Source organism: Lissotriton helveticus, chromosome 7, assembly GCF_964261635.1.
Source record: "Lissotriton helveticus chromosome 7, aLisHel1.1, whole genome shotgun sequence".
In the NCBI taxonomy this organism is placed as follows: Eukaryota; Metazoa; Chordata; class Amphibia; order Caudata; family Salamandridae; genus Lissotriton; species Lissotriton helveticus.
The window spans coordinates 1,849,458,079-1,849,471,421 of record NC_136068.1 but is presented as its reverse complement, the minus strand read 5'-3'; the positions used below and the strand labels follow the sequence as shown (position 1 = coordinate 1,849,471,421).

Sequence of the window (13,343 nt, the reverse complement as noted above, 5' to 3'; positions counted from 1 at the left end):
AAATATTTTTGCATATTTTTCGGGACACAATCTTCTGCTTAAAGTAAGAACTATTCTTAGAGAACTAACATTTCTAATTTTAGATAGCTTATAGACATTAGCTGCCCACTGGTATGTTCATAAATATTTTAATCTGTGATGAGATGGTCTCGAACCTTTTTTCTGTATTAAGAGCCATTTCATGTGTAATTTCTCATATACCAATTAGCAATAATGTATACTAATGCGTGATTACTTTAGCATTATTTCACAGCTTGAGTGCATACAATACATGTAACTGCTTTTTTTCCGTATATTTGATAATTTCAAAATGCATTTATGTATTTTGGGGTGGTAAGGTATACACAATACTCTATAGTATGTTTCACTATGCATAGATTAGTAAATATGTCCATAGTTAGCGTGGAGTGGGTGTGATGTATTCCTATAGGTTCTGTATCGATCCCCCTATTCCTGACCCTATTCTGGTTAGCAAACTAACAAGTCAACTAGCAGCCATCCCATGAGGCAGAAAACCCCCATGATGCAGGAACCGTTATCTGATAGAGCCACACTACGGCACAGGAACGTGTTATCTGATTAGGTCATAACGCTTGCCATCTAATTAGACAAGCGATATTCCTCCAGCCCCTGATAAGGCATACGGAGTTCTCAAAACAAATCAAACCTATGACAGACCTGGGAAAAACCCTGCAGCCATTGTTTTGATTTAACCGAGAACTTCAGCAAAAGAATGTGCTAACGACCTGGTCGTATGACATCTTTATTGACGTATCTATGTCCATCCTTACGTCAATCTCGGCACCTTAAAGGTATAAATATTACCGATATTGCCCTATGCAAACACACGCGGTGGTGACGAGGACGGAGCAGCCAGACTTGCCGAAGCCCAGAGCAGAGCAGACCCCGCTGGCGCAGCCCCGCCTTCTTGACGCGCTGAGAACGAGCAGCTGCCCATTTCTCCTGCCGAGAAATCCAGCTCCGGCGCTTCCGGGTAGCCCTCGCAGGCAGCCTGGAATATCGAGACCAGAGACGAGAGATACCATCCCTCATCCATCCTAGATTCAAGGTACAGAACTGAATAACCCCTCGCAGAGAGTTCTTTAGTCAGTCACTTGGCAAAACAAACTTAACTTAAACTGTAACTTTCTATCCCCGCCCACGTATTAGACTTAGGTTAGGTACACGGGGTAGGCGTAGTTAGAAACACCAGTTGAGTACGATTAGTCAAATGTATATGTGTATGTAATATATTTTATTCATTTTAAACCTTCATATGGCTTAGAAACCATATCAATGTTTTTACAGTATTATTTTATACTTCTGCTTTTAATGTATGCACTTTACTTAACTATAAGTATTGCAATAATATCGATCCATTTCTCTTGTATGAGAAAAGAGACTGATCAATAAATAACATCTTTTATTGAACACGCCCGTCTCTTCCTTTTCTCTACAATCTGATGAGACTAAGAATGCACGTACTGACTGAGTAAAATAAATTGCCTTTTGTTCACACGACTCTCGAGATACACTCTTGAATAGGGGAGAGCAAAGTTGTCATGTTCTATGGTTGTCAGAAACTAAATCCCTTCTTGTCTATCCAGGGAGGTTCAACTCCTCCTTGCCTATTCGAGAAAGTTTCTAGTGAACTCTGAGCTAGCTGGCAAACCCAAAACTTTAAGTCTAATATCGACAGTAGTAGACCTAGTTAACGTCTGGTCTAGGCCTATACTATTGAAGGTATTATTCCAATGCGCAGAGCCTATTGGGATAATAGCAACTACACTACAGGAGTGCCCATCCACATCACCAGGTGAGAGCTATCCCATTTGGTGAGATTCTAAGGGCTAGACGTAACTGTAGTGAAGAACAACAATTCAATGATTGTATCTGTGACATGGAAAATAGATTTATCAGGAGAGGGTATGATAAGCGGCAGGTAAACTTGGCTAAACAGAGGGTAATGAATGTTGATCGCAGTATAACCCTGAAGCCTACTGACAAAAAAGTGACGGATGAACAACCTTTGTTACAAAGCATGAATAAACATTGGAAAGTGTTAAGATTGGACAAGGCACTAGATAGACACTTGAGAGCAAGCGCGACAAATAACGTACAGAAGGGGTCAGAAACTGGGGTCTCTACTGAGTCACAGTTACCCAAGGTCTGAGCAACCTGTGACGTGGCTTAATGAGCACTCAAAGCGTTTTTACAAATGCGGTCACTGTGGCATGTGTAGAGGTGCCAAAGATAAAACTAAGAGCTTTCGAATCAATGATGGTAAAGTGTATGACATAAGAATGAACATTATATGTAGCACAAAATATGTTATTTATATCATTGAGTGCAAATGCTTGCGAATATATGTGGGTAGCACGATCCGCATGCTGAAGGAAAGAATGAACGAGCATCTGTGAGCAGTAAAAAACAACGATGTAAGGTACCCAATAGCGGAAAATATACACAACTGCAACATGCAAGACCAAAGTAAGAGTTTTAAATTTTATGGAATTGATCATGTGTACATAGACCCACGGGGTGGGAACAGAGAAGTTAAACTAAGGAGGCAGGAGGCAAGATGGATCATGCGTTTACGGGCCGTAGAAGACGGCCTAAATTTTGATCAGGAGCTTCAATATTTTCTTGCTGATTGATTGTATAAACAATTTTAACTGATACTGTAAGCTTAGACATGCGTGTCTGTCACAGAGTTCGAGAGGGATTATGTTAAATCGTCAGGAATCGAAAATAGCGCTACAACATGGCATCGAATACTGGAGTTCAAGTGTAGAAGTAATCAACCACAGCACTTGACAGCAATGGCCTGTGTAGGGGTTTTAACATTAGTAGTGTAAGTAACATGTGGGATGGAACTCAGTGCTATAATATGGACTGACATGGGGAATGAGGTAACCAAAGCGCCTGAAATTGTTAAATGTAAGAATTATGAGGGATGGAACTAAGCTCTGTAATTTGGCATTTAGGCATAGGAGTATAACTTGTTATCAATTATGGTAATTGTAGCGCTTGATATTAAAGGATGTGTATAGAAGGATTAATATATCTGCTAACGCTAGTAGTGTAGCTTAATAGTGAGATTTGAAAACGTAACTGAAGGAAATGGACCCATTTAAAGATTGCGAGTGTGTTTGTTGTCCGGTAGTCCGTTTTCTTTACCAAATTGAGTTTACTTAAGAGAATGAGGAAGTTGATCGAGGTCGCCTGCACTCAGGTGGAACACAACGCGGAAGGTAAGCGATTGAGATTAAGGAATGGGGGTGCGCTCTGAAATATAGACTTTCAGTAGTAATAGCACGTGGTGCATTTGATTTTTGACAGGGAGAGATGTGAATGAGCAGGCGGCGGCAAGATATAAAGTTCCGGTTTAGATCGGTGAGATTGAGGTATGTCACTTGGCTTAGATTGCGAGTTTAGAAACAGACCGAGTTAGTGCTGATAAATATGTTAGTGCAATGTTGTATTTTATACATTACAGATGAGGTGATTGTAGCCCTAAATTGGGATTGGAATTTGTGGCATCAGGATACAGCTATTTTACTGCACCCCTTGCTTTGAAAACGAAGGTAAGACCGGCCACTAGATGGCGGTGGTTACTCTAAGTAGATAACCAAAGAGAATGATTCATGGAAAATGTACTAAGGCCAGTGCATGCCTTTATTCATTCATTTTCAGAACGAATGCGGATGCATTTATATATTTTATGTCCCCTTAATGGAGCAAGGACTTGGATAAGAAGTTGTTTCCAGATAGGAGGTAGGGAATCGTCCGGTCAATATTCAAATTACTGAGCAAATACGCAATGATCCATATTTGCCTTTTTGCCATAACTATAATGGTTGTTAAATCGATCCTGTCTTTACATTAGGTACTGAAGTGACACAAAGTCAAGGTAACTATATTTTTTAATGGAGTCTTTTTTACAACATATGGGCTATGAATTAATAATAACACGAATGGTCTCAGCTGAAACGAATCACTTCCACACTAGGCTACTTATATGATAAATGAAGTATAACATTCTCTCACTATGTAACCTTTCGTTTAATAATATGTTTTGTGAATTATTATCATTGGTGATTGGTTTTCCTTATGAGGGTTATATCACAAGGCTTACAATAATAATTTTGCGAATCTGGTGCATGTTTTCACAGGTTTGTAAGAAATGGAGTGCACAAAGTTGTTTTGGCCATGTGGGGCTCTGCATTATAATTTGTTGCATTTGGAAATGTTATTGTAAAAGCTCCTTTTGTATCATTTCCAGCCCTGAGGAAGCCGATGGGTTATGTTTAACCACGGCGAAATGCGTTGGCATGGGATTGGAATCGGAAATAATTAAAAAAGAAGAAAACTTCAAGAGCCTTTGGAATGTTTAATGCTTCTCTAGAGAGAAAAAAAAGAAAAAAATATTATTTGTGATAAGCGGTGTGCTGCAATTAGTGTGATTGTCAAGTGTGCCTAATCTTCGGATTACGCAGAGAGAAGTGGGGTGTTCTCTTCTCCCATTGTTATTGCAAGCACCCAATTGTATTGTATCTAAAAAACGAGATATTCAAGTGTATTTCTACATGAGCGCTACAAATCTCCTTTAACACCCAACGTTTAAAAGAATAATTTTTGCATACCAATTGATTCACCAAAACTCCGTTATTCCCTTTCCTGATTTACAAATACAATTTCAGTTACCCAACTCTTGTCTTAATGAATATATTGCAATCTCAAATGCCCTACAATCTCAATTAGCCACTTAGGATCTTCCAACTAATACACCATCTCTTACACCAATCACCCCTTTATATAGTCTGTTTCAATCTCACAGACCTAAAGCAGCTCTTGTCTACAAACTATTGATGGGAAGCTGACTTGTCTGTTTGCCTTTCTATCACGACTTGGGATAAGTTATGATCTAAATTATTCAAAGTCTCACCTGCTGCTCGCATAACCCACTCTTTATATTTTATTTATAATAGGGCTGGTATTACTCCTGTTTGTATTTCCAAGTTTTCCCCATCCTCGTCTCCATTATGATGGTCTTGTTCTAAGGATACTGGCACATTGAGACATCAACTTTATGATTGTTCAAATATGTTAATATTTTGGAAATCTGTTTGGAATATTTGCATGAAAATTTTTAAATGTGATTTTCCACTATCAATACAAAACCTATTTCTAGGTTCTTCCTCACCTGCTATTGAAGATTCCTCCTCTATTTCCTTGTTATTTGACTTGTTTATTGCATTAGCATTAAAAGTATATCTTATCGTCTTGGAAAGACAGTTCCAAATTATCTTAATTAACTTGGTGGAATTTTATTTGTGATGAACATAGAATTGCTAATCTTTCCTCTATTTCTCTCACTCAACAAACTTAAAGTTGATCTTCTTTGGCTACCCTTTACATCATATCTGTCTTCACATGCTACTTCTCGCTAATCCCCTTTTTCTGTTAAACTTATTTTTTGAACTTTCTTCTCTGCTATTTTTCTTTATCTTTTCTTTCTCCTATATCTCTCTTTCTGTTCTTTTTCTTTTCTTTCTTTTTTCTTTTTTTTCCTCTCATGCTGTTCAAATATTATATTTACATATTGATCACTTTATTCTATGAATGCATTGTGTTCTTTTTTTTGTTTTTTCTCCTGAAAATTCAACAAAAAATTCTTAACCAAAAAAAAAAAAAATACGTATATGTCAGTCAAATCATGTATAGGGGAGTTAGCATAACCACTTTAGCACTGATTAGCAGTGGTAAAGTGTATGCAGTCTTGAAGCCAACAAAAGCAAAAATTCCGCAAATCATGGGGGTAAGTAGGATAAAGGTTTGGGAGAAGACCACCTTAAGACTGACAGGTCTAACATCTATAAACAGGTATCTTTTGCAGCCTTTTGTGCATGGTCAAATGTTGTATTTTAGCCATTGACACACTGCTTATTATTTTGTCTTTCACATCTATACTTAACGGTTCTATGTGCAAATATTCTTAAACTCCACAAAGGCAAAAGCTAATTAGTAGAATGAGTTCTAAATATATTACTAACACTGCAAGTACATACAAGGCACTTTGTCTCTTTACGTAGGAGGGTGATTGCAACGAATAACTTGAGTGGTTCAGTTAATTAATTGTACAGTGTGTGCTGTGCAGAAGACTGGTATGACTCTTCTTTATTGTTCCCATAATTAAAAAAAATATCTGTACTTTCAGTGAAAGCGACAGCAATTAAAAACCCACAAATCGGTGTCTTAATTACATCATAGGCATGTATAATGCTATCTTACCATGAGATAACAGAATGTCATCCATGACTCTGGTTATTTACTCTGCTTTTTGGCCTGCATAGCATACAGGCAAACAAACTAGGCTAAAATACCATAGTCACTCAACTCCTTGTTTCAAGTCTGCTCCTGGTGCTCTCATTTTAGCTCAGGAGCCACTTTATGGAGAAGTCACGCAGTGCAACACAGCAAGCCACCTTGCTGTGCTGCACTGCGTGACAGGAAAAGGGCAGAAATGTGCCATATTTAAGGCAATATGGTGCATTGCTGTTTTGTTTCCTGCGCTGGCGCACTATGGGCTCCTAACGCCAACACTGGCACCCTTGCACAGTGGTGCAAGGGTACCTGCTTTGCGTTCAGGATTGTTTTTGTGCAGGAACACAAAAACAATTCAACGAGGCATATTCCTCTTTCTGTTTGTGCTGCAGAATGAGATATTTCTTCTTGTTATGCCTCCCCTAGGAAGGTGTAAGATTTTGGTGCATTCTCAGGTATACAAGTTCTTATAAATGTAGGAATGCTTCAAAAACCATGGGAGTTGCCTGGTAACACAAAAGCAACACCCATGGATAAGGCTTTCCAAGGTAGACTATTCAGCATAACGTTGAGTGCTGTGTTGCGTTACTTCAGATTTTTGGAGCTACTCCAAGCCATGGAAAATGGCTTTGCATGGCTTCAAAAATCTGACTTAAGATTTATGTCAGTCTTGCACCACAGTGCAAGAGCGGCGCAAACCGGGTCATTCATAATGCCCTAGGTATATTTGGAGAGCATACGCTATGTAAAGTGGCCTCTAACATTGTTTACACTGTCAAACACCATGGAAGGTAAGTTAAAGGGCTATGGGCCAGATGCATCAAGCGTTTTACCATTTGCAAAGAGTAAAAAGCCTTTTGGGATGTATCATCTCAAAAGGCATTCGCAAAATTGGGAATCGAAAGTTTTGCGAATACCTATTTTGCAAATGCATTTAGAGAATCGCAATTTGCGATTCCTTAAATGCAGGGCTGAAAGCAAAAAAATATTGCGACCTGGCTTTAAGGAATCACAAATTACCACAAACTTCAAGTTGGTGTTAATTTGCAAATTCCTAGAAAAATGCAAGTTTTTTGCAATTTTCTAGGTGCAATGTGGCGTACATACATGCCCGGGCATGTATGTGCACCACATGTGCACACATGCATATTTCAGGGGTGCAACAGGGTTTCCTTTTGGCCCCCTTGCACCCTTGAAATTGCATGCGCAATTTGCGAGTACCTATTGGGTACTCGCAAATTACGCATGCAGTTCCCATTCATTCCCAAGGGCCTCTAGGTCCATAGAAAGGAATGGGAAGCCATTCCTTATTTGTGACTTATTTGTGACTCGCAAATTGCGAGTCGCAAATAAGGAATGCATAGGAATCACAATTCTATTTGCTAAACCTACAAACATTTCATTTTGAGTCTATAATAGTGGTTTGGTAAAATTCTCTATTAAGGACTCTCAAAATACAATGTTAATACAGCTCGCCCTATGTTGCTTCTTTTCTTATTTTATATTGTAAGAGCATAGGTAATGATGAGCAGAATTCACTAAGCAGTAATTTTAGAGGAAACTGAAATTTCTGCAAATTGTGTGACCATTTCACACCCATACCACACTACAATTAGGAGATATTCTAAGAGAGTTTAGGAAAGGGCTCCTTGAAAATATTATATGTGTCATAATGATATCAGTGTTCACAAATATGATCAATGCCTCCACAAACTTATTTACACTTCCAAACATAAACATAAATTAAGCAAAAGTGAGTGTTGTAGTACTTTTTGGAAAATGCAACCGATCTTGTATTGAGAAAGGAAAGACGTTTAGTGGAAAATGCTTTTTCATTACAGGAAACAAGGAAAAGATCATAATAAAAAGTTCAGTAAATTCCTCATCTAATGCTTTATGATTAGGCCATTTAATTATTCCACGATAATTCTTTCCTTCCCAAATGTCACCAAATATCCACCTGGCTTACTGCACCATTTATGACTACATCGCTTCGCTCATTGTTAGAAGCAGGGCTTCATTTCCCAGTGATCAGCCCTAGTGAGGAATAGGAGGAGGAGAGGGGAACTGACTGCTTCAGTGCTTATAGCGCTCACCTTTACCGTGTAGGGAGGATCAGCGCTTGTCAGCGGCCAACAGAGGCTGTGTTGGACCAATCCACCTCCGTTTGCCACATCATAATTCCCCTGTATCAGCAACATGGGTGAATTCAAAGTAACTAGTACCTCCAGCACTACTTCTAAAGGCAATACTATTAAAAACTTTAAAATATAAAACCACATTAGATATTTTTTACGGGTTCTTTTGTCAAAACATCGCACCTGAAAGTAGGTATTTAACAGCTTTCTCAATAATGGCGACCCGGCGTCAATTTTGTTGACTCCCATAGGGATTCAAAGAATAGCCCGGGGTTATTCTCAGCAAGGGTAAAAGAGTTACTACAAATTTATGATGACGAGGCATTGTCATATGTTGATGATATCTATCAGACAGACAATGACCTGGACAGGCACTTGAACAGGGTGAATACTATTATACTGGGCTTCGCCTCGGAGGGTTATAAATTAAATTAAAAAAAATTAAGAATTGCCCATCTCAACGTTCTTTTCCTAGGATATGAACTATCAAGTAAGGCAAAGCCCTGGCAGTCCACTTTTTAGAAAAATGTACGCCGCTCCAACCTCCAAAAACGCTGAAAAACTTACAGTTGATTCTAGGTTTCCTGAATTCTGGAAGAACTTACATTCTAAACTACGCAGAAAGGGTTAAACCTCTCTACAAATTAATCGAACCTGATTTAAAAATCACAAATTGGACACAGGTATACACAGAAATCTTGCGATCACTTCAAGCTGATATGTTAGCAAAAAAACACTTACAAACACGTGTAAACGTACGCAACTTAGTGATCCGAATTCTTCCGTGTTAATGCGGATTCACCTAGTTAACTTTTAATGAAGGTGAAAAGGTACCAATTGCATACAAATCACATTTGTACACACAAGCAGAAATTAAATGTTTACATCAACAGAAAAAAGAGTCCTGGCACAGGAGAAACGCATTTTGGTCATAACTGCTGTACCAGCCTTAGAGGCAGTTACAAAAGCTAGTATTCCGAATGCAAAAGCTGATCCTTATTTCAAAACTCAAGCATTCCTGCAATATGTTATGTTATGTTATGTTTCTCTATATTTGTATAGCGCACGGCTACTCCCAGGAGCGTCCCGGCGCTGGAGCACAAGTGTAGACCCCATAACATCAGACCGTGCACAAACAACCACGCTGAAATCACAGCTGAAAGAGCCATGTTTTCAAACTTTTCCTAAAGATGAGGAGGTCAGAGCTCTGTCTGATAGCAAAAGGCAGGCTATTCCGTAACCTGGATGTCGTTGCATGAAAATATCTGCCCCCACCCAGGAAAGTTGGACCTTAGGGACAGTAATCAGCAGTTGGGAAGAAGATCTCAGAGTGCGCTGAGGAAGGTAAGGTTGAAATCTGTCCCTAAGGTAAGGTGCTCCAATCTTGTGGAAAGCTTTAAAGACCAGGACCAGGGCCTTGAAAAATATTCTTTTCCGCACCGGGAGCCAGTGCAGCGAGACCAGAAGCTGGGAAGTATGGGTTCTAGGCCCAATCAGGAAGATGGCTCTGACTCTTGAGCTTGGCTTAAGAGCATTAAATGGAAGGACAGCCTCTGACCCTGTGGGTGCCCACACGTACAACAGGGTTTATTTATTTATTTATTTATTTATAGAGTTTTGTATAGCGCGGACAAGACCCGTGGGTATCAGAGCGCTTCACATGTAGGATAAGTTACATACATTATGGAGGCAATTGAAACACAGATATACATGAATATAAGGTCTAAGCCGATAAGCTGTAAGGGGATTATAAGTAAGAGTTCTTCAGCCTATCCAATTAGTATAAGGAGGTGAGTGAGGTAGAGTTGTATAGCAAAACAGTGCAAATATCGTGGGATATGGGGTATTATAAGATATACATGAGTATAAGGTCTAAGGTGATAGGCTGTAGGGGGGATTATAAGTAAGAGTTCTTCAGCCTATCCAATTAGTATTAGGAGGTGAGTGAGGTAGGGTTGTATAGCATAACATTGCAAATATTGTGTGTAAATAGCATTAGGAATAAAAAGTATTGCCATGTATCCGGGATCCTAGGCACTAAAACAAAGTGAGGTAGAAGGTATATCGTATTGTCTGAGAGTTACGGGTTTCGAGTTCCCTTGATTTAAGGTAGTAGTAACATGTGTGGCCAATGTATAAACATGAAATCAATCTGTTAACAGATAATTGATCTTCAAGAAGTTCCAGTCAAGGCCGTCTCTCTTTGGTGAGGATATTCTCAACGGTAATCAGTACTCATTCTTAAGAGAGGTATTTGCTCATCATGCGGTTCTTCAGTTCGCGTTTGAATGATATCAAGTTTTTAATCTTCCTGATGTTCGGAGGTAATGAATTCCAGACTCTGGGGGCGGCTCCAGAGAACGCTCGGTTGTAGGTCTTTTTCTTACGGAAAAAGGCTGGCCTCAGTAGCAGTTCTTTAGCGCTTCTCGTTGGTCTGTTGCTTCCCGATAGCTTAATTTTCTTGGCAAGGTATCTCGGCGTGTTGAAGTGAACTGCTCTGTGGGTAATACAAGCAATCTTCATTTGAATTCTGGCTTCATAGGGTAGCCAGTTTAGTGTCTTCAGGTGAGGAGTTATGCGGTCGAATTTCCTCGATCCCGTGATCAGTCTTGCCGCTGCATTGAGACAGGCTTTTAGCGGTGCTAAGGACGTTTTGGGTAGACCCGCTAACGTAGTGCAACCGTATTCAATCCTCGAAATAACTAGGGATTGTACAGCCAGTTTTAGGTCCGTCTTTGAGATGTACGGTTTCAGTTTTCTTAGATAGTTCAGATGGAAGCGGGCACCCTTGGCCATTGAGTTTATGTGGTCTTTCATGTCAAGGTTCTCATCCAAGGTAATTCCAAGTGATTTAGCTGACTTAACTAGGGTAGGGGTGCAGTTCAGTGCTGTCACCAGTTTCGTCAATTCCTTTACCTCGGGACGGTTCTTTGTCGGTGAAATTAACAGGAATTCTGTTTTATGGGCATTTAGTTTCAAATGGTTCGTGGTTAACCACTGTAGGGCTCTCTTTAGTGTCTTGTTCATTAGGTCAATGTCAGCATGGGAGGCGATCTTTATGTATATTTGCGTGTCATCTGCATACATGTGATAGGGTATCTGTGAGCTCCGAAGGATCTCCATGAGAGGTTCAACATATAGGTTGAATAGATCTGGGGATAACGTTGAACCTTGTGGGACCCCGACGGCCGTAGGACAAGGCGAAGAGGTCGCTTGATTGACCAGGAAACGTTGAGTCCTATTCTGCAAGAAAGATCTGAACCAGTTCAGCACATTTCCCGACAAGCCCATCCTTTCTTGTAGCCTGTTCATCAGCATTTCATGATTTACCGTGTCAAATGCAGATGACAGGTCTAGGAGAATCAGTAGGCATGCTTGATTTCTGTCAAGGGCTAGTAGGGCGTCGTCCACGATATGCAGGATCGCAGTTTCAGTACTGTGCCCAGCTCTGAATCCAGATTGGCAGTCATCTAGTAATGAGAACTTAGCGATGTGTTGACTCAGTTGACCTTGTACGCATTTCTCAATAATTTTGGCTAATAAAGGTATGTTGGTCACTGGTCGGTAGTTGTTCGGGTCATTTGCATCCGCTGTCGGTTTTTTGATGATGGGCACAACCTGACCTGTTTTTAGGCAGTCGGGCAGAGTCCCTTGGGTCAGTGAGGCATTTATTATCTCAGTCCAGATCGGAACTAGGGTATGGCTAATTGTTCTTACGCACTTTGCCGGTAGGGGGTCTTGATAGTGGTTGTTCGGTCTGATTTCCATTAGCGTTTTGGTGATCTTATCTTGGTCATAAAGTTCGAATGTGTCCCACTTTGCCTTATTTTTTGTTTGGGAACTCTCTGTTGGCTCCTTGGTCTGTTTTGTAGGTGAGGTAAGGGACGAGATATTAATTGCGGCAGTTGCGAGTTCCGCTTCCAGCAGTTTGGTTTTCTCCGTGAAAAATGTAGAGAATTCCTCACAACTTAAGGGAGTTTTTGGATTCTCGTGAACTGTTTTAGCTAGCTTATTCGACTGTTGTTTTAAAATCTCAAAGAGTTTCCGAGGTCTGTTTGAGGCATTGTCAAGTTCGGCTTTTATAAAATCTTTTTGGGATTTTAGTATCTTCTTGTTATATTGGCTTCTGGTGTTCCTGAGGGCTATCAACTCGGGAGAGGAGGGATGTTGCCTCCATTTCCTTTCGACCATTCTCAGTTTGCGCCTGTCCTCATTTAATGACTCACTGAACCAAGGATTTTTAGGTTTCTCAGATACTCTTTTAAGTGTCTGTGGCATGGTGTCATTGACGATATTTCCTATTGAGGTTAAGTAGTGCTCTGTTAACTCACTGACATTCAGTCTGTTGTTAGGTGGCTTCAAGGTTTTCTCACACCTTTCCACCAATAGTTCAATATTAGCCTCTTTTGTGTCTCGGACCAGTTTTTTGGCCTTGCGGGGTTGTATGGTCCTGCCCTTTTTCATTGTGGTTATCGCAAAAGTTATGGCGTGATGGTCAGACCAGTCACACGGGTCAATAGAGAGAATTGAAGTCTCTTTTTTCCTTGAGATAATCCAGTCTAGGGTCCCTCCTTGTGAGTGAGTGGGAAGTGAGCAAGCTTGTGTAAGGTTTAGCTCGATGAGGAAGTCTTTAAGTGAGTTAACTAGTTTGTCATTGCCGTCCTCCCAGTGGAGGTTAAAGTCACCAAGGAATATATTGTGGGCATCAGAGTTAGAGTTGGTTGTTATGATCTCCATGAGTTGCTCTGAGAACTTTGCGTTATCTCCAGGAGGGTGGTAGAACGCATGTATGTTGCATCTTTGGTTGTTTGCTGATCTTATATTAAGACCAAGGTATTCACAGGACTCTAGGGGGTCAGATTGGAATTGGCTGACCTC

At 40.1% G+C, this 13,343-nt stretch overlaps 1 protein-coding gene across 1 annotated transcript in view; it reads right to left on the bottom strand.

Moving 5' to 3' along the window:
• LOC144769745 (uncharacterized) overlaps positions 1–13,343 on the bottom strand; it is a 366,836-nt gene that overhangs the window by 158,749 nt on the left and 194,744 nt on the right. The gene's annotated exons all lie outside the window — the stretch shown is intronic.